Source organism: Sus scrofa, chromosome 13 (genome assembly GCF_000003025.6).
Source record: "Sus scrofa isolate TJ Tabasco breed Duroc chromosome 13, Sscrofa11.1, whole genome shotgun sequence".
Taxonomy (NCBI): Eukaryota; Metazoa; Chordata; class Mammalia; order Artiodactyla; family Suidae; genus Sus; species Sus scrofa.
This window is the reverse complement of record NC_010455.5, coordinates 96,930,070-96,953,802: the sequence shown is the minus strand read 5'-3', so window position 1 is coordinate 96,953,802 and position 23,733 is coordinate 96,930,070. Positions and strand designations below refer to the sequence as shown.

Sequence of the window (23,733 nt, the reverse complement as noted above, 5' to 3'; positions counted from 1 at the left end):
ATAGGCACATGAAAACTCATTTAAAAACAATAAATTATTTACATATTTAATCCATTGACTTTCAGATTCTTGATTACCGAGCAATATACCAAAGAGACATTTTTCACCCCCCCCTGCTCAGCTTTTATCTCATGCTTCAGAGTCACTGGGCTGAGACAAATCCCAGGCTTCCTACTGATTGTATTAAACTTTTTATCATGGAAACTGAAAATATGTGTATGTGTGTGTGTGACAGAGAGACAGAGAGAGAACCCTTATATAAACATTACCCAGCTTCAATGATTATCAGCTTTGCTTAATCTGTACCTTCTTCCCCCAACTCCAGATTATTCTGAAGCAGACCAAAGCATCGTGTGTAGATATTTAACAATGTATTACTAGAGTTCTGTTGTGGTTCAGCAGGTTAAGAACCCTACTAGTATCCATGGGGATGCAGGCTTGATCCCTGGCCTCACTCAGTGGGTTAAGGATCCAGCATTGCTATGGCTGTGGTGTAGGCTGGCAGCTGCAGCTCTGATTTGACCCCTAGCCTGGGAACTTCCATTGCCATGGGTGTGGCCCTAAAAAGAAAATGAAAAGCAAAAAAGAAAAGAAGAACATACTACTAAAAAAAAAAAATCAATGCCTATTTTTAAAAGAAGTATACTATAATGCTTGCAATGGTTCACTTCTTTCTTTCTTTTTTTTTTTTCCTGCTTTTTAGGGCCACACCTGCGGCATATGAAAGTTCCCAGGGTAGGGGTCGACTCAGAGCTGTAGCTTCTGGCCTATACCACAGCCACAGCAATCTGGGATCCCAGGCACCATCTACAACCTACACCACAATGCATGGCAACGCTGGATCACCGACCTACTGAGCAAGACCAAGGATCGAACCTGCATCCTCATGGTTACTAGTTGGATTTGTTTCCACTGCATTACAACAGGCACTTCCTGCAATGATCCATTTCTTGATCTGCCAGCTGGCAATATGGTGTCTGCCCTTTAGAAATATTCATCAGCTATGCACATACAATTTGTTTCAGTGTATATATTATACTTCAATAAAAAGAAAAACAAAACATATCCTCAACACCATTACCACACCTCAAGATGTAACAGTAATTCTTTAATGCTAAGTCTCTAACTAGAGAGGAACACATAAAAACAATGTGGCAATTCAGCAGCAAAGTTAGATGTAGGCATGATGACTGGGAGGGTCATCCAGCCTGGCTTAGAGTGGGTTGGAGGACGCAGCTGGATGCCTAGGAAGTGTGTGGTCATCTCCCTCACTTCCCTGTCCTATTGTGGTCACAGGAGGAGCCACAGAAGCACATGCAGGCATTCACAGGCCTGCACACAAAAGTCAGGGAGTGTGACCTCAGAGGGTAAATATCTCTTAGTGGACATCTGGAACAGAGAGAAAGTTCTCAGGGTTAGCGAGGGCCCTCATGTGACTGGTAGAGGTGGTGAAAGATTCCCCTGTCTGCCCACAGAAGGGAAGCCTGGGGCGCTTAGCATTCTCAGAGCTGCTCCAAGCTTGGGCCCCTGGGAGTTGGGCCCAGATCACGTGGGTGGCTCAAGGCTCAACACGGGCACACCACTGACACACACATGTGACCATCCTATTTTTTTCCCTTTGTCCTTTCATCTGGTCATCCTGAGTGATGAAGAAGAGGCAAGCTTTCTCACTGAGCTATTTTCCTTTGGATGTGCCCATAGGCCCTGTAATTTTTGTCTGGGATCCTTTCTTGCTCCCAAACTTCAGAAGCCCTTTGTGTGGTTCTGAAAGAGTTACTCGTGTTGCTCCTTGCCTGCCACCACCATCATCAACACCTGGGATTTTTCAGCCTCTCATCCTGCCCACACTGTGGAGGCAGCTCCCTAAGGCTTCTTTCTTCCCTACCCTCTGACAGCTCCTCATGGCCCAGCACCTCTGCTTGGGGCTGCCCTGGGGCCCGCTCTGCACTAACCTCTGCAGTCAGTATCCTCAAGAAAGCTTCAGTCAAGGCCCAAAGAGCCCCCACCTCCAGGGGTTGGGACCACAAGAGGGGGTGATGCAGCCAACACTCTCACCATGTACAGGAGTCTCAGTACGCTTCAGCTTTTGGTATGGGTCCTTTTTAATTTTTTAAAATTTCTGTTGTAGGACTTTTCTTCTCCCCCCCCCCCCATTTCACCCGCTTGGCAGCACGTGGTATTCCCAGGCCAGGGATTATATCCTAGCCATAGTCTTGACCTAAGCCACAGCTGCGGCAATGATGGATCCTTAACCCACTATACCTAGCTGGGGATCGAACCTGCATCCCAGTGCTCCCAAGATGCCACCCATCTCATTGTGCCACAGCAGGAACCTCTGCTGCAGGACATTTTTTAAAAATACAAGTAGAAGAGGACTACGAGCCTCATGTGTTCATCTCCAACCTCAGCAGTTGTCAGCTCAAGGCCAATCTTCTTCCACCTACACCTCCACCTCTTCCTTCCCACCCACATTTTTCCTCAACAATGGATTATTTCAAAGCTAATCTCAGGGAATTTATTTCTTTTTGAATAGGGTGTATTGACATGACTCAAATTCAAAAAGTACGAAAGGCTACAAAGAGAAAAGTTGCTCCCTCTCTGCTTGCCTCTGCCTCAGCATGTGGTGGATGAATAGCCACCAGTGTATTTTCTAGCTCCTCCCACTGACACACGGGAGCTATGTCTCTGCCTTGACACTGGGCTTGGTTGTAGGAATGGCTTTGGCCATGGGGACTTTAGCAAACATCATGCAAGTAAGGGCTTGAAAGTGTTTGTGCACTGGATTTGCTGTCTTGCTTCTGGGGACTCTGACCCTGACGTGGGCAGAAGCCCCAGGCAACGGAGCCAATCCACAGGAAAGCGAGCCGAGTGAAATGGTGGTGGTTTTCAGCTCTAAGTCTGGGCTAGTTGAGGTAGAGCACCAGGCAACTGCTACCTTCCCAGCTCCTGCACCCCCTGAGCACACTCCTTCCCAGGGACTACAGTATTACTGGTTCGGGCAGCTTTCCAAGGCAGTCTGTGTACAAACAAGCATATGCATACACAGTCTCCCTTCCCTGCTCCCCTCTGTTTTAAAAACAAATGGTAACACAGTTCCTAACCTAGTTGTATTTGTTGGACATAACATCGTCTTCTGGAGATCATTTCTTACCAGAGCGAGGAGTTTCCTTTACAGTGCACAACTGCATGCACACACAGTAGATGTTTTAATCAGGCCTTTGTTAGCGGCATTTAGATTGTTCACAGTCTTCTATGTACTGCGTCATCTGCACACGTCTGAGTATTTCTGCAGGACGACTTCCTAGCGGTGGCCCCTAGGCTATGAAGCGCAGTGGGGCCACACAGGAAACATAAACTGGAAGGAAGGACAAGCTTTCTGTTCCTCCGGTTCCCCCTTTACTCTGGGCCACAGCCCACAGGGTCCCTACCTGTCTCCTGCCAACAAGGGCACAGCTGCCAGCCAGCATTCCAGTGCTTAGAACACAGGAATGAGGCCTCTTGCATTTGGCCAACTCACCTGGCTTTCTGCCACCCAGGACATCATGGTGAGGGGTGGTCTGACCCCTGCTTCCCTTCCAAGCACTAGAATGTGACAACACGGATGTGAGAAGCTTCTGGGAGGTGCACAGCTGAGACTGTGGGGACAGGTCAAATGAGTTATCATTTACTGACAGACACTAGCAAGGCCAAAAAAGGCAAGGTCCCGGTACAAACAAACAACTGTCTGGAGCAACAGGACAAAGGGGTCTGTGTGGAATGAATTCTAATTAAACACCCACCCCTATCTCCCCCCAGGCCATGAACCCCAAGGAGTGCTCTAGCCACAGACCTAAACCAACCAGAGTAGCCTGGATGTGCTGTGTCTTTGCCATATGGTGGAGGGGTTCACATGGAACTAAGGCACCGGTACCACAGACCAAGGAGCAAAGGCCCACACCTCCTGCCTGATTCCTGGCTGGCCTCTCACTTCCTGTTTCATTCATGACAAGACCCACTTCTCAGAAAACTAGGCTAGAGCCCCCTGCATCCTGGGAGGAAACAGAGGGTTCCTGGAGGAGTCTGAATCTGCGCTGGGACCTGCTGTCCTCTATTTTGCATGTGAGGCCAAGAGCTGGGAGTAGCTGTCTTTCTCTGGCCTCCACCCCTCCACCCCCACCTCCGTACAGCTTGGCGGAGCTCAGCATCTGCTCTGTTCCTTGTCAACACTTACGTAAACCTCTCCCTTCCTCCAGGGGCCTCATGGCTTTGTGTGCAGACCCCTGTGGTTGCTCCTGATTTGGCAGGTGGCCGCCACATTCAGTCTCAGAGGGGGGTGGCCCTCTCCACCCGGGTGTGGGGAGAATCCTGGGCTTGGAGCTCCCTGAGCAGTGGGGAGAAGGGAGACGGTTCTGTCCACACCTGATAAGACTGACGCCGAGGTGAGGTCAGAGTCAGGCGAGGAGCCGGTGGCAGAGAGAGATAACCGGAGGACACTCCGGTCCCCGATGGCCTTCAGGAAGGAAATACCTGCACAAGCGAAAAAGCAAACTCTGGAGAACTGGGGGAAAGGACCAGAGAGTGGAAAAGAAGCCTGTGAGGGGGACCCATGATGCGGCCTTGGGGGCCTCCATCTGCCCATGCTCATGGCCTTTATCTCCAAAGCCGCAGATACTCAGGGGAGAATTTTCTCTCTCACTTCTTGTATCTTGGATGCTTGAGCTGCTGGAGAGATGCATATGCTGTGGGGTTTATTTACTCCCTGCCTGGGTTCCTCACTCCTGGAGATGGTGTGCAAGGTTTCTCTCCACCTTCCTGCCTGAAAAACAGATCTTTAATAAATGCTTGTTAGTTCCTCGCTTTCAAAAACCATGACTCTGCTCCTCGGGGGAGTATAGTTTAGACAACGCTACATGGCTACAACTGCTGGCAGTCACAATGACAGCCTGCTGGCGTCACCCAGTTGAACCTCTCCCCAGGGGAGGTATTGCCTCCATTTAGTGGGGGAGACAATAAAGCCACAGAGAGGCTAAAAGGCTTGCTCAGGCTCCCACAACTTGCAAGAGGTTCGGCTTGGGTTTGAACCCCGGTCTGTAGGGTTTCAGAAGTAGGCTCCTTTTCCTCAGCACTGAAATGCCACTCTTAAATCGAGGGGAAAAACACTCAAGTTGGGAGCAAAACGTCCTCTCCTCTCATGCACTGCTGTTGGTTTTGGGCCCAGGATCAGTGCCTGTACTGGGCCCATGTGGAGGGCAGGCATCAGCCGGCCACCGTGAATAAGCACAGGACAGGGCCCTGTTGACATCTGGTTTTGCACATACCAACGGGTGAGTAAATGAGGAAAACGACCTCTTTCGCACTCCCCTGGCACAAACTGTGGGTTGTTCTGGGCTAGGGAGAACAGCAAATGTTGACCAAGTATTTTGAAGGCTACTTAAATGGCATGAAAATGATAACAAAAATAATCAACTGTCAGATTCTTTCCCTTTATTCTGATCCCAAGGCTTTGACAAACTGTGTGGCTGTGGGCACTGTGGGGAAGCTGTATAACCTCCCCGAAGCTTACTTTTAAAACAGGACCATAAATGTAAAGTGCTAGGAAACCCAATGCCTTGCACAATGTTGAGCACACGGAAGGGCCTCAGGAAATGTTTGATTCTTGCGTGAGTGAGATACAGGGATGCCCTACTTATTTATGTATTTATTTATTTTTGTCTTTTCAGGGCTGCACCCGCAGCATATGAAGATTCCCAGGCTAGGGGTCGAATCGGAGCTATAGCCACCGGCCTACACCACAGCCACAGCAATGCCGGATCTGAGCCGCATCTGCAACCTACACCACAGCTCACGGCAATGCTGGATCCTTAACCCACTGAGTGAGGCCAGGGATCCAACCTGCGTCCTCATGGATACTAGTCAGATTTGTTTCCGCTGAGCCATGACAGGAACTCCGCCCTACTTATTTAGTATCCACTGTAGCACCTAGCATGGTCTGGACTTGTGCATGATTAATGACCATTTGCGATTTTGAGGTTGTCTTTATAGTTACGAATGAGAACAAGCCCCATTAAAAAAAATATATATATTAGCTACACTTAAACAAGGGAAAACTCCTGTTTAGACAGAAGATGAGTTGTGGCAGGACTTATGGGGAGGTGTGGTATTGGAATTAATAATAAAGATCTGTTAATTCTCTGCCTTTGCCCCGGCTGCCTTCCAAGATGTAATGTGGAATCCTGCTGTTTCTGCTCCAGATAAATCAATGATAATCTTCAACCCAGTGAGGGGCGAGTCACGGGGATGTCCTCCCATGTCCATGGCGCTGCTGAAATCAGATTTCCTGGAACCCAGTTATGAGTGGCTTTGAATTTGCCAGGTTGCTTGCTGAGCCTAAAATACTGCACACATGTGGCGACCTTGACTCGGTTGTTTCCATGAATCCTCTTTTCCCTTAAGCCATGGCTGACGTTTCCAAGTCACATGGCAGGGATCGGGCTTCATCTTTATCTTTCCACTAATAATTTTGTCTATATATGGCCCGTTCTCTGTGCACACTCACTTCCTGGCATTGATTTTGCTCCATGGGAGCAGAGAGGGCAGGGGAGGTGGCTGCAGGTGCCCTTCAGGGGCTAACGCCCCTACACGGGGGATACTTCTGGCCAGGAGAACTTTTTCTCCCCCCTCTGTCCACTCATCCATTTGCTTGTTCCTTTGTTTATGAACCATTTATTGAAAATGCATGAATTGAGTCTTGGTTGAAGGGAAGCACTGCGGTGGATGAGGGGGTACACTGAAGGGAGGTGAGATTTGGACTTGGCTTTTGAAGAGCTGAATGCAGGCAGAGAAGAAAGACCTGAACCTAAATATCACTAACACCCCCAAATGCCAACAGTGATTATCTCCAGGTGGTAGATTTGAGTTTTTTTTTTTAATTTTCTTCTTTGTGGGTGTCTGTGTTTGTAATTTTTCCTTCAATGAACATACATTAGTATTTGTGTAATAAAAATTATTCAAAAGGTGAGGACATAATAAACAGGTGCTAAGTGCACAGAGAGGTATAGATGAAAACACTGGATGAGTAGAGAGGAGAAAAGTGGTATTTCCAGGCCAGGTAGATTTGCAAGGACTTTTAGGGTAGGTCATTGTTTTTTGTTTTTGTTATTGTTTTGATTTTTAGGGCTGCACCCCAGGCATATGGAGGTTCCCAGGCTAGGGGTCTAATCAGAGCTACCAGCCTACACCACAGCCATAGCAACACCAGATCTGAGCCGTGTCTGTGACCTATACCACAGCTCATGGCAATGCTGGATCCTTAATCCACTGAGTGAGGCCTGGGATCGAACCCGCAACCTCATGGTTCCTCGTCGGATTCGTTTCCGCAGAGCCACAACGGGAACTCCCAGGGAAGGTCACTGTTGAGTTGAGCCTTGAAGTTGGAGGGAGACCTTGCAGGGGTCAGTCTTTGGGTTGGTCTGCCCAGCACCTCTCCTCTCTTCTGATTAGCTCCCCTCTCTGTGGCCCACGAGGAGCTGCCTCACTCACAGATGACCTTGCCCTCATCCCCACAGTACTGTGCTGCTCCTTAAGAAAGGCCCCTGTCCGAAAGCTTGGAAGGGCCCATCTTGAGGGCAAGCAGGGAAGCTAGAGGCGCAGATTTCAAGGGGTGAGAGAGGCTGTGCTTCCTTCCCTCAAGTTCTGTAGATTCCCTTAGTAAACCAAGGACAAGCAGGGAGAACCTGGGCCCCAGAGGATTCTAGCCATTCCCATTCTGACAGCTGCATACTGTAGTCATTTCAATCCTTAACCTCTGTCCCCCAATCCAGCTTCAACATCTTTGCCCAGAAACAGTGTTCAGAGACTATCAGCTGCCACCCCAGCTCAGTCATTTCTCCTCGGGGAGTCCCTGACACCCCACCCTCAACACAGGTTCAGGCTGATCGATGGCCTGACGGTGCCTCTCTGGCCAAGTTGGGGGCTGTCTGGCCACGTGGGTGGGAGGCAGCCAGATCACAAGGCTTATTTCTGTTTCATGCTCACTTGGATACCTTAGCAACAGGAGATAAGAAGAGGCAAAGCACCACCTACCATGGCTTCAATCATCCATCCCTTGAGAGGCTGGGAGTGTAGGAAGCTCCTGGAAGTTAGGAGGCAGGGGTCCTGCCCAGGCCCTGCTGCCCTGCCTGGCTCCCCACAAGCCACCTCCTCCCTGGGCCTTCTCTGGGCAGAACAGGCTGAGGGCTCTCTGGACAGCTCAAGGATGCCATAGAGGAGCACAGCCCTCTGAGGGAGAAGACTGTACTGTTTCTGCTTTTGGTGGCTTTGGCAACTATTTGTCAGCCAGTCGACTGTTACTTAACTTGTCCCTTACCACCTGTGCTGTAGAAATATTTGCTGACCAAACAGATGAATAAGCTCCAAGGAGGTCAGCACTTGGTGGTACCTGGCCTACCTGGATGGATATTACTTTAGCTGGGGGAGGAGGGAAACCCGACTTTGGTACCAGAGCATAAACATATAAAAGAAAAGAGATTGATCTCAAAAATGACTATGAGCAGCCCAACTCTACAAATAATCTGTAACAATAAAAAATAATACCTTCAGCATATTCTTTGAAATTTTCAGAGAATTTTCATATCCATTGTCACGTCATGTTCTCATAACCATCCAGGGAGGTGGGTAGAGAAGATAACATGACCTCTGTGCTGCAGTGGAGGGTACTGAGGCCCAGGGGGGCTGAGGATCCCAGGGTTTCTTGAATAGCGGCCTGGACCTGGACCTGGACTTCTGCCTCCTGGCTTTAGGACCTCTTCCTTGGACATGACCCATGAGAGTTAGCACGAAGCAGAAGCATTCTCCAACCTTGTCTGTGGTCATGACTCTTGGAGTTAATACGTGTCAGACACATTTCTGAGGAAGAAAGAAAACAAGGATGCTATTCATTCAGCAAACAATTTTATTGAGCATCTATTATGTGCCAAGCCTAGGCTAGGCACCAAGGATTTAAAAATGAACAAGATGTGGTCTCTCCTGCTCCGAGCAGCTCCATCTGTTAGGCACTTGCTCTTTCTTAATTAAATCTTCCATGTTGATACTGGATGGAATCACCAACCATAAGATCCTCAAAGTAAGGCTCCTCACCCCGAACCATTTTTGTATTGCAACAGAATTCCAGCAGGCTGTATCTCTGATAGGAAAAGGCACACTTCTCCTGAAATTCCTGGGAGAGTCCTAGGAACAGGGAGCAGAGATGAAAAGGCTTCAGCATATTTTTAAAGCCAGCCTTGGCTCTGGGATGGGGCCCTGGCCTCGAGGAGGTGAGATGGCAGAGGAAGGGCTTCTAGGAAGCCAGTGGGGGGCAGCCTGCTAAGCCACCAGGGAGTTGGAGAGGCGTCCTTGAAAACTGATGCAAAGGGCTGTGGAAGGAAACCTAACGTTCTTTCTCTGGACACCACAGCTATTAAGGTCCTGTTTCCACAGACGGGGAATTGGGAGCCACCCCTCAACTAGAGCAAATCACTTTCTGACTTGATGTGTAGAATTAAAGACAGAGGCCTCAAGAACCAACCCACTTGACAATGGGGCCTCCTTCCCTGAAGCCTGAGGAAAGCTGTTCAGCATTTTACCTTTTTCCTACACTGGGGCTAACCGTGCCTTCTCCTAGAAACAGAAAGAGTATTTGACAGCCTTTTAGACTCTCTTAAAGCTGCTTTTATCTGCTCAGTGAAATGGCAGTGTGGGGACACATTTCTACCTGAAGAAAGCAAACTTCCCAGGCCTAAATAGGGTTTCACTCTTAGCCCACAGAAAACAACCTCTAGTATTTTTGCTTTCCTCTGCAAAATCTGTAGCCCCACCCAAACAGTGGGTTAACCTCAGCAGACCCGAAGACCCAAGTGAAAGGGATTCAGAAAAACTCACGGCTGAGTTGACCATACAAACAGGAGCATCAGAAGGCAAAATAGGGCCCACATGGTTTCAGTTTTAATGTACAGGGACATAACCCATAACACAGGAAAAGAAGTTCCTTGGTTTGTTTTGTTTCTTTTGCTACATTGGCCCCATGTTAAAACAGCCAAGAAATGCTCGAAGAGCTGGATCACTGGTACAAGTGACAAGTGGAGCTGAATTTTCCTTATGTTATAATCACAGAAAATTACAAATGGAAAGTGGAAGAGGCCTTAGAGATCATCTAACTGGCTAATAGTTTTTCCACGAAGAATCTGAAGCTTCCATCATAAAGATAAACATTTATTGGTCTCCTCTCCAGAGCCCAGAACTTGTGTAAAGAGGTTATTCTAGTTGGCTAGGGATTCTGAAACAAGGGATCACAGACTGGGGGCTTGAATAACAGCAGCTTGTCCCACGACTTTGGGGGGGGTACGAGTTCGAGATCAAGTGGCTGTCAGGTTAGTAGGGCAGCCCCATCTCCCACCAGTTACGAATGTGGGTACGTTGTTTCACCTCCCTGTGCCTCACTTCATCTGAAGAAGCAGGGAGAATACAGTTCCACAATTTCAAAATCATAAAAGCTCCAAAGGCCAAAAACTATATTTATAACTCTTCTGGCAGAAAACCTTGATCTGAAATAAACTTGTTCGATAGGGAAAGCTGTCTTGAGTTGATGCAAGGCTACTTTATTTATGCAATACACACCTCTCACTACAGAAATATTAGGATGTTTGATGACAGGATGCTGTCACTGATGCTGCAGGACATCATGTAGGCTACAGCACATGCACTGCATTATCTTTCTCAAATCCCCAAATTCTGAAAGGCTAAATACTGATGGCCCCAAATGTTTAGAATTAAGGGATTGTGAACTGCCTATATATAGGCAAAACATTCTCTGACATAAATCGTACCAATGTCTTCTTAGGTCAGTCACCCAAGGCAATAGGAATAAAAGCAAAAAAAAAAAAAAAAAAAAAAAAAGGGCTTAAATTTATAAGCTTTTACACAGCAAAGGAAACCATAAACAAAATGAAAAGACAGCTTATGGACTAGGATAAAATATTTGCAAATGAAGCATCCAATGAGGGCTTAATTTCAAAAATATACAAACAGCTCAGACAACTCAATAACTAAACAAACAACCCAATTGAAAAATGGGCAAAAGACCTAACTAGACATTTCTCCAAAGAAGACATACAAATGGCTAATGGGCACATGTAAAGATGCTCATCATTGCTAATTATTAGAGAAATGCAAATGCAATGAGGTATCGCCTCACACCAGTCAGAAAGGCCATCATTAAAAAGTCTAAAATAATAAATGCTGGGGAGAGTGTGGAGAAAAGGGAACCTTCTTAAACTGTTGGTGGGAATGTAAATTGGTGCAGCTACTTTGGAAAACAGTATGGAGGTTCCTCAGAAAACTAAAAATAGAATTGCCATATAAACAAAACTATCTACAGAACAGAAACAAACTCATGGACACAGAGAACAGACTTGTGGTTGCCAATGGGGAGGGAGAGGGAGTGGGATGGACTGGGAGTTTGGGGTTAGTAGATGCAAACTACTGCATTTGGAGTGGATAAGCAGTGAGGTCCTGCTGTATAGCACAGGGAACTATATCCAACCATTTGTGATGGAACATGATGGAAGATATTATGAGAAAAAGAATGTCTATATATGTATAACTGGGTCACTTTGTTGTACAGCAGAAACTGACAGAACATTGTAAATCAACTGTAATTTAAAAACAAAATGAAAATTTTTTAAATTAAGTTTTTTTGAAAATGAAAAAATTTAAGAAAAAATAGAGTTGCCATATGATCCAGCAATCTCACTCCTGGGCATATACCCAGACAAAACTATAATTCAAAAAACATATATGCACCCCTATGTTCAAAGCAGCACTATTTACAATAGCCAAGACACAGAAACAAAGTAAATGTCCATCAAGAGACGAATGGATAAAGATGTGGTACATATATACAATGGAATACTACTCAGCCATAAAAAAACAAAATAATGCCGTTTGTGGCAATATGGATGGAAGTAGATATTATCATACTAAAGTGAAGTTAGTCAGAAAGAGAAATATAAATACCACATGATACCACTTATATAAGTAATCTAAAATACGATACAAAGGAACATATCCACAAAATAGAAATAGACTCACAGACATAGAGAACAGACTTGTTGTTGCCAAGGGGTCGGTGAGGGAAGGATTGGAGGTTTGGGATTAGCAGAGGCAAACTAGTATATAAAGAAAGGATAAACAACAAAATCCCACTGTATAGCACAGGGAACTATAATCACTATCTGTGATAAACCATAACGGAAAAGAATATGGAAAAGAATATATATAGGTATATATGAGTCACTTTGTAGTATATAAGAAATTAACACCACATCGTAAATCAACTATACTTCAATAAAATTAAAGAAAAAATAAATGTCTGACACTGGAAACTGAGCCACCTCAGACACACCAGGGCTGGGACTCACGACCTTGGGTCCCTTAAACCAGCCTTGCTTACACTGTACTGAAGCACTCTCTACCTTCTCAGAGGATTATTCAATGAAACCAGGTTCCTATTTATAATAGCTTGGTAGGGTTGTCATAATAAAGTACCACGGACTGGGTGGCTTAAACAACAGAGACTTATTTCCCTACAGTTCTGGAGCCTGGAAGTCTGAGGCTAAGGTGTCCGCAGGTCTTTTCTGAGGCCCCTCTCTGCCTTGCAGATGGCTGCCTTCTCCCTGTGTCCTCACGTGGTCTTCCCTCTGTGCGTGCCTATGTCCTAATCTCCTTTTCTTTTAAGGACACCAGACATATTGGATTAGGGCTCATTTAAAGACCTTATTTTCACTCCATTACCACTTTAAAGTCTCTGTCTTCAAATACAGTCACATTCTGAAGTCCTGGGGGTTGTGGCTCCCATATACACATGAGAGGGTCACAGTTCAGCCCCTGCCACTATTTTAAGACATTAGATGAATCACCTCTAACACTAGATGTCTCCCATAGGCTTGCTGGCTCATTTCTGCCTCAGAGTTTTTCAAAGTGTGGTCCAGGATCACCCACTGGTCCAATCACTTGGGCCCTTAATAAAAATAAGGCTGCTCTCAGCCCCTGAGTCAGAATCTGGGGAAGGGGATTGCAAGGTCCAGATATGGAGCTTGCTTGTTTTTTATTTATATAAAGGCTTGGTTTAATTAAAGAGATTCAGGAAAAGCCAGGTTGCAAGGTGACCTTTACTCCATCCCCACCCCCCAGTGAGGTCTCCCCGTTTCAGCCCCCCACTCCCCTGCCCAGGGTGGGTAAAAGAGGAGCCATAGAGAGGAGGGCAGCCTATGGGCTGTGGGGGTGGAGGGCACAATTCATCCTGATGGCTCCTATAGTGTGGCTCACCCTACGGGGAAACTGTAGTGCCTGCTTTCCTGCTTAGAGCCTCCAGGCCCCTTCAGTGCAGAGAGGCAGAGCCCTGCAGTGTGGATGCCAGCAGAGAAGGCTACCCCCCAGGCAGTGCCAGGTGTGGAATGCAACCTGCCAAGGGGCTCCAGCCATTTCTGGTGGGCAGTATGTCTACCCCTCCCCCCAGCTCCTGGAGACCTCGAAGCTCCCTCTTGCCCCTTTGAAGAGCAGAAGACCTAAGCCTTGAGTCACATTTAAGAGAGCGGTGGAGCAATTTCCAGAGCCACATGCTAAAGCAGGGAGCAGAAGGTGAGGTCGTTCCTGCGGTCACTGACTCTGCTCCCAAACTTCTAATGATGTCCTGGGAGGTGGGTACCGGTGGGGTCACGCTGGCTCCCTGCAAGCTGATGTCAGGGATCAGGTTGATCATCCACGTGAGCACAGCCTTTTAACCAGGACCCAACCGACGTGAGCTCTAGAGCAACAACCATCAGAGCAAATGGCAATAGTCCAGCCCTCACCTCCCTTTACTGGTTCTGGCATTAATTCCTCATGTCTTAAAATACTTGCCTGGCTGAAAATGTGGTGACTCACCTGGACTGGGACTGAACAGAACAGACAGGAGGTGCTTCATTCTGAAGAACTGTCAAAAGCCTGTATGGCTTCCGAGGTCTTTCATGTCACACATTGTCTTGTCAAGGCGGAGCTGTATTTCCCACTCTCTCGTCAAAGTTGAAGTTGCCCAAGAAAGTGGTTAGGATGTGTCAAACTCTGCAAACAGGGTTTGCAGAAATCAGGCAGGTTCATCTGAGATCTCCACCACATTCTCCACCCAGTGCAAGACGGGCCCCATGCTGAGAGGGTACTTTCAAAAATGAAAGTTCATAGTCTCTCTGCGCTGCCTTGGGTCCCCTGGTGGCATCTTGGCCAGTATCAAGTTCTAATTGTTTGGATTCCATGAATCCCCAGTACCTCACTGATTTAAGAACTCTCTTGAAGCTGATAATTTTGCAACTGCATGGTTTGTAAACTTGAATTAATAAAAAGCAGAGTCAAGAATTTTACTGTTCATTAAACCGTATTTATGGGTCCTCTCACTCTTTTTTTTTCCAGTTTTAGGGCCACACCTGCAGCATATGGAAGTTCCTGGGCTAGGGGTTGAATTGGAGTTGGAGCTGCCGACCTATACCAAAGCCATGTCCAGATCCTTAGCCTACCAAGCAAGGCCAGGGATTGAACTCACATCCTCGTGGATACTAGTCTGATTTTCAACCCACTGAGCCACAACAGGAACTCCTATGGGTCCTCTCTTAATTCCACCTGCATTCCACAGGCTATACACTGGGGTTTATTGGAAGTCATTCAAATCTTAGGTATGCCACTTATTAGCTGTGTGATTTGTCAAGTTACTTTACCTCTCTGAATGACTGTTTCCTCAACTGCCAAAGTGGAACTGATCTGATCTTCCACGTTACATGGTAGTGAATATTAAAAGAGATCATAAATGGAAAGTTGCCAGCACAGAGTCTGACCCATAGAGGCACATTTCTTTTCATGTCTCTCCCCCCCTTATTTTTATTTTTATTTTTTTGGCTTTTTGCCTTTTCTAGGGCCACTCCCTCAGCATATGGAGGTTCCCAAGCTAGGAGTCTAATCTGAGCTGCATCTGAGACCTACACCACAGCTCACAGGGCAACGCCGGATCCTTAACCCACTGAGTGAGGCCAGGGATCAAACCTGAAACCTCATGGTTCCTAGTTGGATTCATTTCCACTGCACCACAACGGGAACTCCTTTCCCTTTTTTTGCCCCTGCAATTTGAAATGAGCATCATTTCTGGCTCACTAATGTTCTAATGATGGTGCATTTCAGCAGGTGGCTTTGCCTACATTTAGAATGTCATAAATAATCCCCCAAGAAGAATTAGAAATGATCAGGATGCAGAGCCCAAGACCAGCAGTTGCCAGAGTCAGGAGAGATTATTTGGAAGCCCAGACAGAACAATAGGAGCAATGGCCCTGTGGTCACTTTCAGAGACTTGGCAGGAGTGAGTTTCAGCTTCCTCTTGAAAGGCCTCTAAAAATTCTCTGTGAAAGGGGTCAAGCTGGGGCAGCTTCAAGGTCATGAGCAAGTTCCCTGGGTCCTTAGCCTTCCCTACACACAGCCTCCTGTTCTACCCCCCCATCTTTGCCTTCCACCCCTGGTTAGGGCCTGCTCCAGTCCTGGCTGACTCCTCCAACTCTTCTAGTCAGAACCTCAGGTTTTAGTATCTGCTGGGTTTTCCCCTCATTCTTTCATTTCTTTGGTTTCAGCTTCTTACCAAAGAAGGAATGGGTTTGAGTCCCACTGTACCCCTTATTGGTTGGGTTATTATGGATAACTTAAACTTTTTGAAACTGTCTTCCCATCTGTAAATGGGGATCTTATGTTGTTAGGTTGTTATGAAGACTAATATGAATCAAATGCATATCAAGGTATTTCATAAAGTGCTGAGGAAAAAAAGAGAATTCAAATCCTTCTAAGGATGTGTACCTACTGGCACAGAGCAGGTGCTCAAAGATAAACGTTAGGTTACTTTTGATTAAAAATCTTTGCTATGAGAATGCTGTGTAACCGCCAAACCCACCAGGGGATGTCCTCAACGGTCCTCCAAGCCCACGGGTTCCTGGGCAGTTTCTGGGGATAATACATTTGCTGTGCACTTGCCATATCCAGGCTTGTGTGAGGGGATAGCACGTGGCATTGCGGTGGGATAGGTGTTAACCAATATCCTCTCACTTCGTGTGGGGCAAGTGTGGCCACATCAAGACTAATAATTCAAACGTTAGTTTGCAACCACCATTTCACTAGAACTGAATCCCAGCAAAATGTCTTCCCTCCTATATTTTAGGGGAGCCTCTGAGGTGGGATGTCCTATCTGTTTTCATCCACAGATCACTGGCTGGGTACCAGGCCCTGTTCCTTTCCTGCTCTGCGTTTGGCCCTGGCAAGGCTGCTCCTGGAGAAGATTTCTTTCTTCCTGTTAGGCTTGTTTCTGGGGTTCCCATCACAGTGAGTTTGTACCTCAGCCAATAATCTGTTAGCTTTTAGTGACAGCTTTACCCAGGAATCAGTCTTGGATCCAACAGGGGATAAAGCCCAGCATGGATTAGCGGCTGTTAGCACAGTATACTCAAACCTACTCCCCAGACGCTCTGCCCCTGGGCGTGCACACCCTGCTGGGCTCCTGGTAGCTCCTCAGACCCTGGGGTTTCCCCACTATCTGGGTAGACAGGGCTGAATCTCCATATGGGCTCCAGTGTGCTGGCTCCCACTACACTAGTGAAGAAAGGGAGGCCCAGAGGGGGAAGGAATTTGCCCAAGGTCACACAGCTAACAGGAGGCGGAGAGCCAAACCCAGAGCAAAGTCCAAATCCCATGTTCTCCCTGATCCAAATCCCATGATCAAAGTGGCAACGTGACACGTTGTTCTGACCCTGGCGTGCCTACAGCAGGGCACGCTGTGCCGGTCACTGTTTACTGTACGTACTTTTCTCCTCCCCAGAGGCTTCAGTCTCTTTCTGCTTGGTTTCTAATTCGATTTATGGTTTTGACATAAACAATTGGGGATTCCTTGTTATTTTACCTTCCTTCCCATCCCTAGCTCCCTCCCACTAGACTTATAATTTATTTCCATGTTATTTGGCTCATGGTTAAAAGCACCGCTGTGCTTATACAGAGGAGAGAACAAGCAGGTCTTGGCTTCAGCAAAGAGACACCTTAGCCAGGGTTAGGAGATCTGAGAAAAACACAAATCCCTTGGCTTAGTTCCCAAAGCCCCTCCAACTTGGCTACCCTACACCCTCTGCTCCAGCTAAAAGGTCCTCACCCTGAATTCTCCTCATTCTGCCCCAGTGGTAGCCTGGTGCCCCCATGTACTCACCCCAACACAGCTGTCCCTCCCAGCCCATTCCAGCCACCTGATGTCTGCCCCACTTCCTGATCTGCACTCCTGTTTCCAGCAGGGACCCATACCCAGTCCTGGCTTCAGGCCTCTTGTTCCAGGACCTTGACTTTTTTTTTTTTTTTGTCTTCTTAGGGCCACACTGGAGGCATATGGAGGTTCCCAGGCTAGGGGTCAAACTGGAGCTGTAGCCTCTGGCCTTCATCACAGCCACAGCCACTTCAGATCTGAACCGCATCTGCTCATGGCAATGCTGGATGCTTAACCCAATGAACAAGGCCAGGGATAAAACCTGTGCCCTCATGGATGCTAGTCAGATTTGCTTCTGCTGAGCCACGATGGGAACTCTGAGGAGCTTGACTTTCTATCCTGGCCTAGACAAAGCTCTTCTGGATGCCTTTTCCTCCTAGATGCTACCAGGGGACCTGCCTCCATCCAAACATACCTTCTCCTGACCCCCTGGAAAGATGACCCCATTTCCTCTCCAAACATGAGCTCTTGACTGCCCTAGAGGGCAAACGAGAAAACTTTTGCAAAGGGTGGGGTTTCACACCAGCCTGTCCTCCTGAGCTGGCCATCTCCTGGGGTCAGGAGACCTAGGCACCTGCTCAGGTGGCTCCTAATGTTACAGCAACTACGGTTCTTGGGTGCTCAGGTATCAGGGGAACTGAGACTTCAGCTGGATTTCTTCAACACCCTATTTTATACCACACTCTCTCTACCTCACACTCCCTGCCTCCCATTCTTTCTTTTTCTCCATAGCACATAGGTATCCTATGTGTCCCCCTCCTCTCCTCGAGCAGTGAGCTCTGAGCCCGCTTTGCTTTGGCCCACGGTGGGTGCTCAGTAGCTATGTGCTGAATGGATGAGTGGAATGCCCATAGCCTTGGCAGGCAGTGCCACAGTGCACATACTGAGGTGTCGGGGAGACCGGGAGTTCTCGTTTCTCCGCTGTCACAGAGCCCAGCTGCCTCAGGGCTGCCAAAGAAGATTTCCACACCTCCTCCATCTTAGCCAGGGCAATAAACTGTCTGCAAGGGCGTCCCAGCACTGCACTGGGCAGTGCAGGAAATGAAAAGCCTTCAGGCAGCTTATTATCCCAGTTAACCTCTGAGCTACCCACCCTGCCGAAAAAGGGACTGTTCCTGCCCACAAGCCCTTCAGCGTGTTATGTGCCCCCACAACGCCCCTGCTGTCTCTCTCCTTCCCAGACAAGAGCCTGTCTTACTCATCTTTGTGTTCCCAGTGCCCAGCACAGTGCAGAGAAGCTAGGCAGGGTGTGATAACTTTTTGATGAATAAATGAATGCCTGGATTCCACATGAGGAAGGTAAGCTCTTCCGAATTAATTGACTTGAATGCCAGGGCATGATGAGGTTACTTCCCCTTATTGTGATTAATGATTTTTTTTCCCTGAAGAGTTTTTCAATTCTGAGATTTAAGTTTTGAATGTCGTAAATTTTAAGATATCCCTTATGGACTAATACTCCTTCCAAAAAAGACACAGCATAAATTTTAGAGTAAAATTGATGATTATGTTTCCTCTCCCTAGACCTTAAATATCTCCTTTTACTTAGTGCTGTTTTTTTCTTTTTTTTGAAATAATGTGGAGTGTTTTACGATACTGAAAATAAAAGTCTGTGAAGAAAAGCTGATACTGCCTTTACTATCTCTCCAGGGATAATTAAACTTTGTATTTATTACTTTTTTTTTTTTTTTTTTTTTTTTTTTAGTTTTTAGGGCCGCACCTGTGCAATAGGCTGGGGTCAAACAGGAGCTACAGCCGCCAGCCTGCGCCACAGCCACAGCAACACCAGATCCTTAACCCACTAAACGAGGCCAGGGATCGAACCCATATCCTCATGGATACTAGTCAGGTTTGCAACTTCCTGAGCCATAACAGGAAGGCCCAACAAAATTTTTTTTTTTTAAACAGGCAACAACTAATTACCCAGTTTCTCTTGGATTTAGAAAAAGGTGATCATAGTTCCTGTTGTGGCTCAGTGGTTAACAAACCTGACTTGTATCCATGAGGATGCGGGTTTGATACCTGGCCTCGCTCAGTGGGTTAAAGATCTGGCATTGCAGTGAGCTGTGGTGTGGGTCACAGACATGGTTCGGATCCCACATTGCTGTGGCTGTGGCATAGGCCGGCTGCTACAGCTCCGATTTGGCCCCTAGCCTGGGAACTTCCATATGCTATGGGTGTGGCCCTAAAAAGCAAAAACAAAACAAAAAAAATTAAAAAAGGGGTGATTTACTTTATTTTCAATTGTATTTTTTAAAATTATAGTTGGTTTACAATGTGATTTAATTTAAAAAGAGAAAATAATGCACAGAGAAAAAAGTATGACAGTTGTTGTCAAATCCAAAAGAGGAGAGACCAAATGATTTCTAAATGGAACTATTTACGGACTGCATTAAGCTTTAAGCCCTACTGGACATTTAGTTGGTTATATCCCTCAAATTCAGGGATCAGAAATTAATGTAGTCAGCGTGGTCAAAAAATTTAAGAAGAGAAAAATTCTGCATTGATACATGATTTTCTTTCTTACTTTCTTTCTTTCTTTTTTTTCTTTTGTCTTTTGTCTTTTTAGGGCCCCACCCATGGCATATGGAGGTTCCCAGGCTAGGGGTCTAATCGGAGCTGTTGCTGCCGGCCTATGCCAGAGCCACAGCAATGCCAGATCCGAGCTGTGTCTGTGACTTACACCACAGCTCATGGTAATGCCGGATCCTTAACCCACCGAGTGAGGCCAGAGATCGAACCCACAACCTCATGGTTCTTAGTTGGATTTGTTTCCACTGTGCCACAGTAGGAAGGAACTCCCTGATACGTGATTTTCAACATTGGTAATCTACACTGATCACATAAGTGTTCAGGTGTCAATTCATTTCATGCCATGGAAATGCTCCACCCATCCTTGAGAGTTTCAGAAAGTTAAACCCTAGAAGGCAATGTGGAGTGCCTTCTCTTGTGCCTGCCTGCCCAACAACCAGTATGGCATTTTCTGCTAACAGCATCCAGATTTTTTTTGGAGCGGGGGGAGCAGAAAACCTAATTCTTCCCCACTCTCAGTTTCTGAGTTAGAAAAGTCATGTGACCTGGGCTTGGCCAATCAGGGATGGATTCAGAGCTGAGGACATGAGTAAAGCTGGGCTATTGGGAACCCGATTTGGGACTGCTGTTGGTGCTATTGAGAGAGATGTACTTTGCCTTTTGGGATTGCTAATGCTTGGAGCTGCTGCCTGAGTGAAACCAATACAAAGGAAAGAAGGATGGTAAATTCAATTCACGCAGCAACTCAAATGCATCAACAGAATGTAAATATCCATAATCAAACTGACCCTTCACTGGTGATTAGGGGTTGGAACTGATTTAAATCTTGGTGCAATACAATAATTTCAATATCCCCTTAGAGAACATGCTCAGTTTCTCAGATGGCCTCCGCTGTCTCCTGTTCCACCAATAAAGATGGTGGCTGGCTGATATTCACCTGTACCCTCCATTATGGCTGACTTCATTGATAAAATACTGAAATATGCTTGGAGAAGTTGATAAATAGGTGCTGCCTTGAGTTCTCTGAGCACCTCCTATTGCTCCCTCCTTGGGACTTTTTTCCTAAGCCCCCCCCCATTTGTCAATGAAAACATTAATCCTGAACACAGTGGGGCACTCCAATCAGATTGGTCAGCACCTAAACCTGTAAGATTTTGCAATGTTTTGCTCATCACCCTTGTAGGGTGCATATGGTGGAGGTACAGCAGGGGTTGTGGTTCTGTGTTCTCATGGTGTTGAGAGAAAGGGAACTCCTGGCCTTGTACCCACCCTTGGGCATAGCTGCTTGGTGTCTGCCCATGTCAGGACAATGTCCACCTTTTGCCTGTACTGGGTGTGCTATCAGCCTTTGATATGAGGTCTATGGATAGAGAGTTTGTAGTTCATCCTCTAGTCTGAGGCAGTGCTACCTGGCTGATGTGGCCCAAACCCTAACCCTAACCCTGACTTCTGGCCATTCCAATTGGTCCTGGTCCCGGGGGTCCACTCTGCAGCCTGAACCACTGAGTCACCCCACCACAGTGATCACCCTGGCAAGCTGACCACAGACTTGCTGCTACGTATGGATAGAAGCTAAGCTACACGGAGACCTAGCATAAGTCCATGAGGGGAGTTCCCCTCGTGACTCAGTGGAAATGAATCTGACCAGCATCCAAGAGGACACAGGTTGGATCCCTGGCCTTGCTCAGTGGGTTAAGGATCTGGCACTACTGTGAGCTGAGGTGTAGGTCGCAGATGTAGCTCACTGTGTTGCTGTGGCTGTGGCTGTGGCTGGCAGCTACAGCTCTGATTCGACCCCTAGCCTGGGAACCTCTATATGCTGCAGGTGCAACCCTAAGAAGACAAAAAAAAAAAAAAATAAAGTCCATGTGGGCTGCCCTCTGTCTGATCAAAATCAGGCTACCTAGGCTCTCCCTTTCATAATTCTAGAAAGGTGGTAGGGAATAAGGTCTTTCCATGGCTGTGGAGCTAATTATTACTTTTCCAACACAACTGCTCCTCCCAGGCCTCCTGACTTGTCTTCCCACAATCCCCCTTTCTCTCTGCCTAGATCTCTGGTACATAAAACCCAAGGTTTAGTCTACCAAACCCAGGCCTTGATCTTCTAAAGAGGAAGGAATGGAAAATAGAGGTTATTTTCTCAAGGTAAGAGCTTGAATTACATGGCTATTGTCTTGCTACAAACTCTATTTTTGAACACCAGAAGCTGAGTGTTGCCTTTTCTTTCTCTTTGCATACCTTCTGGAAAGAATCTTCATCCTGTCCCCTAATGGCAGATAAATAGCAGCCTTGAGTAGACTAAATTCATATGCTCTGAAAGGCAAAAGAGAAAAGCATACTGGTAACTTCAAAACATAAACCCTATTCCTTCTGATAACATATCTCAAACACCAAAACCTAAACATGCCTAAAGCCAGTATACCCAGTTTAGCAAATCAATGGATTCCATTGAATGTTTAGCTGGTTAGAGCTGGGTTTCAGTCCCTTGTTACCTGGAGTCTTGACTGACATAGGAATAACAACATCTATTTCACAGAATTCTGTGGCATTTGGCATAGCTCCATTTGCAAATGTGGCTGGATAAATGCATTCGATGGTCAGCTTGCTGCCATGGCTAGATTCTGACAAGGACAAAGCTTATTTTGAAGAGCTCTCCAAGTTCAATTTTAGCTCTTCTAAATGCATTGCTTCTTCTCACATGGTATAAGGAAAACAGTGAAGGGAGAGGAATCCTTCCTTTGGGTTATCTGGGGTCAGAATCCTCTCTCCTCCCACTCACCCCTGTGGAGGCTGACTGAGACCCCATCCTATTCTTCCCTGTTAACACTTCCTGCTTCTCCTTACCCTCTAAGCATGTTTCAGTTTCCCATAGTAAAAAGACAATGACAAAAGTAACTCCCCCTTCCCTGCCCAACTAACCCTCCCAAGCAGTGGGCTACACCCATCACCCCTGCTACTCTTCTTCCCTGACTGCATTTACGTCTAACCCACTGTGACTTGGTTTCTGTTCTTACAGTCCCACAGAAACTGGAGTCACACGAGTCAGTCATAACTTCCTCATTGTTGAAATCAACATGCACATTCCAGCACTAGTGTGCTGGATATCTCTGTGTCCTTTCCCACTCCCAACCACTTCCTGGACCATCTCTGCATTTGGACTGTTTGATGCCACACACCTACTTCTGTGTGCCCCCCGCCCCCCGTAATCCCTATTTGATCCTTAGAGGCTGGTATGTATCAGGGTTCAGTTCTCATCCATCCCATGATCTTCCCAGTCTGCCTTCTTTCTCTGGGTCATCCCAGCCTCACTTCAGCTTCAGTGACCACCTCTATGTTGACCATTCCCTAGGGGGCATCTCCAGCCTTCTCTCCCATGTTTGGCACCCATGTTCCTAACTGCCTCCTGGAAGTTCCAAAGTTACATAAAAAATATATTCAAAACATACCATCTTCCTCAGGTCAGTTTCTTCTCCTCCACTTGCTATCACAGTAAATGGTATTGCCATCTGTGAAGCTGTACAAAGAAACTGGGAGTCCTGAATTCCCATTTTCCTCTCCCTTTTCCCTGCTTACTGAGGCAGTCCCTATACCTGGCAGTTAGAATGGATCCCCTGCCCCCAAAGCAGTGTGTATGAATGGGTGAATAAATTATGGGGCACAGAAAACCAGGGATCTAACTTGAATCTAAAAGTTACCTTTCACAGCTTTTTTTTTTTTTTTTACCCCTTCTTCCTTAACAGGAGGGGCCATCATTGTACCAGATGGTCTTCAATATCTATGATTCCAGACTACTCCAATCTGACACCTTAGGCGTTTAACCATTATTCCTTCTTATCCGCTTAACCCAATTGCTCCTTCTTGGGCTTGTCCCGCCTAGGAAAAGAGGAGAG

General features: G+C 46.7%; 1 long non-coding RNA gene across 2 annotated transcripts; it reads right to left on the bottom strand.

Annotated features, from left to right (window-relative positions):
- On the bottom strand, window positions 2,302–22,224 carry LOC102162136. 2 transcript variants are annotated; one of them, XR_307007.3, is made up of 5 exons: window positions 22,082–22,224; window positions 13,936–14,112; window positions 8,572–8,883; window positions 4,399–4,506; window positions 2,302–3,635 (listed from the first exon to the last, which is right to left on the bottom strand). It is a non-coding gene; the product is annotated as an uncharacterized LOC102162136 (long non-coding RNA). The 2 variants fall into 2 exon arrangements; XR_001300411.2 differs by lacking the exons at window positions 2,302–3,635; window positions 4,399–4,506; window positions 8,572–8,883 and adding an exon at window positions 8,922–9,204.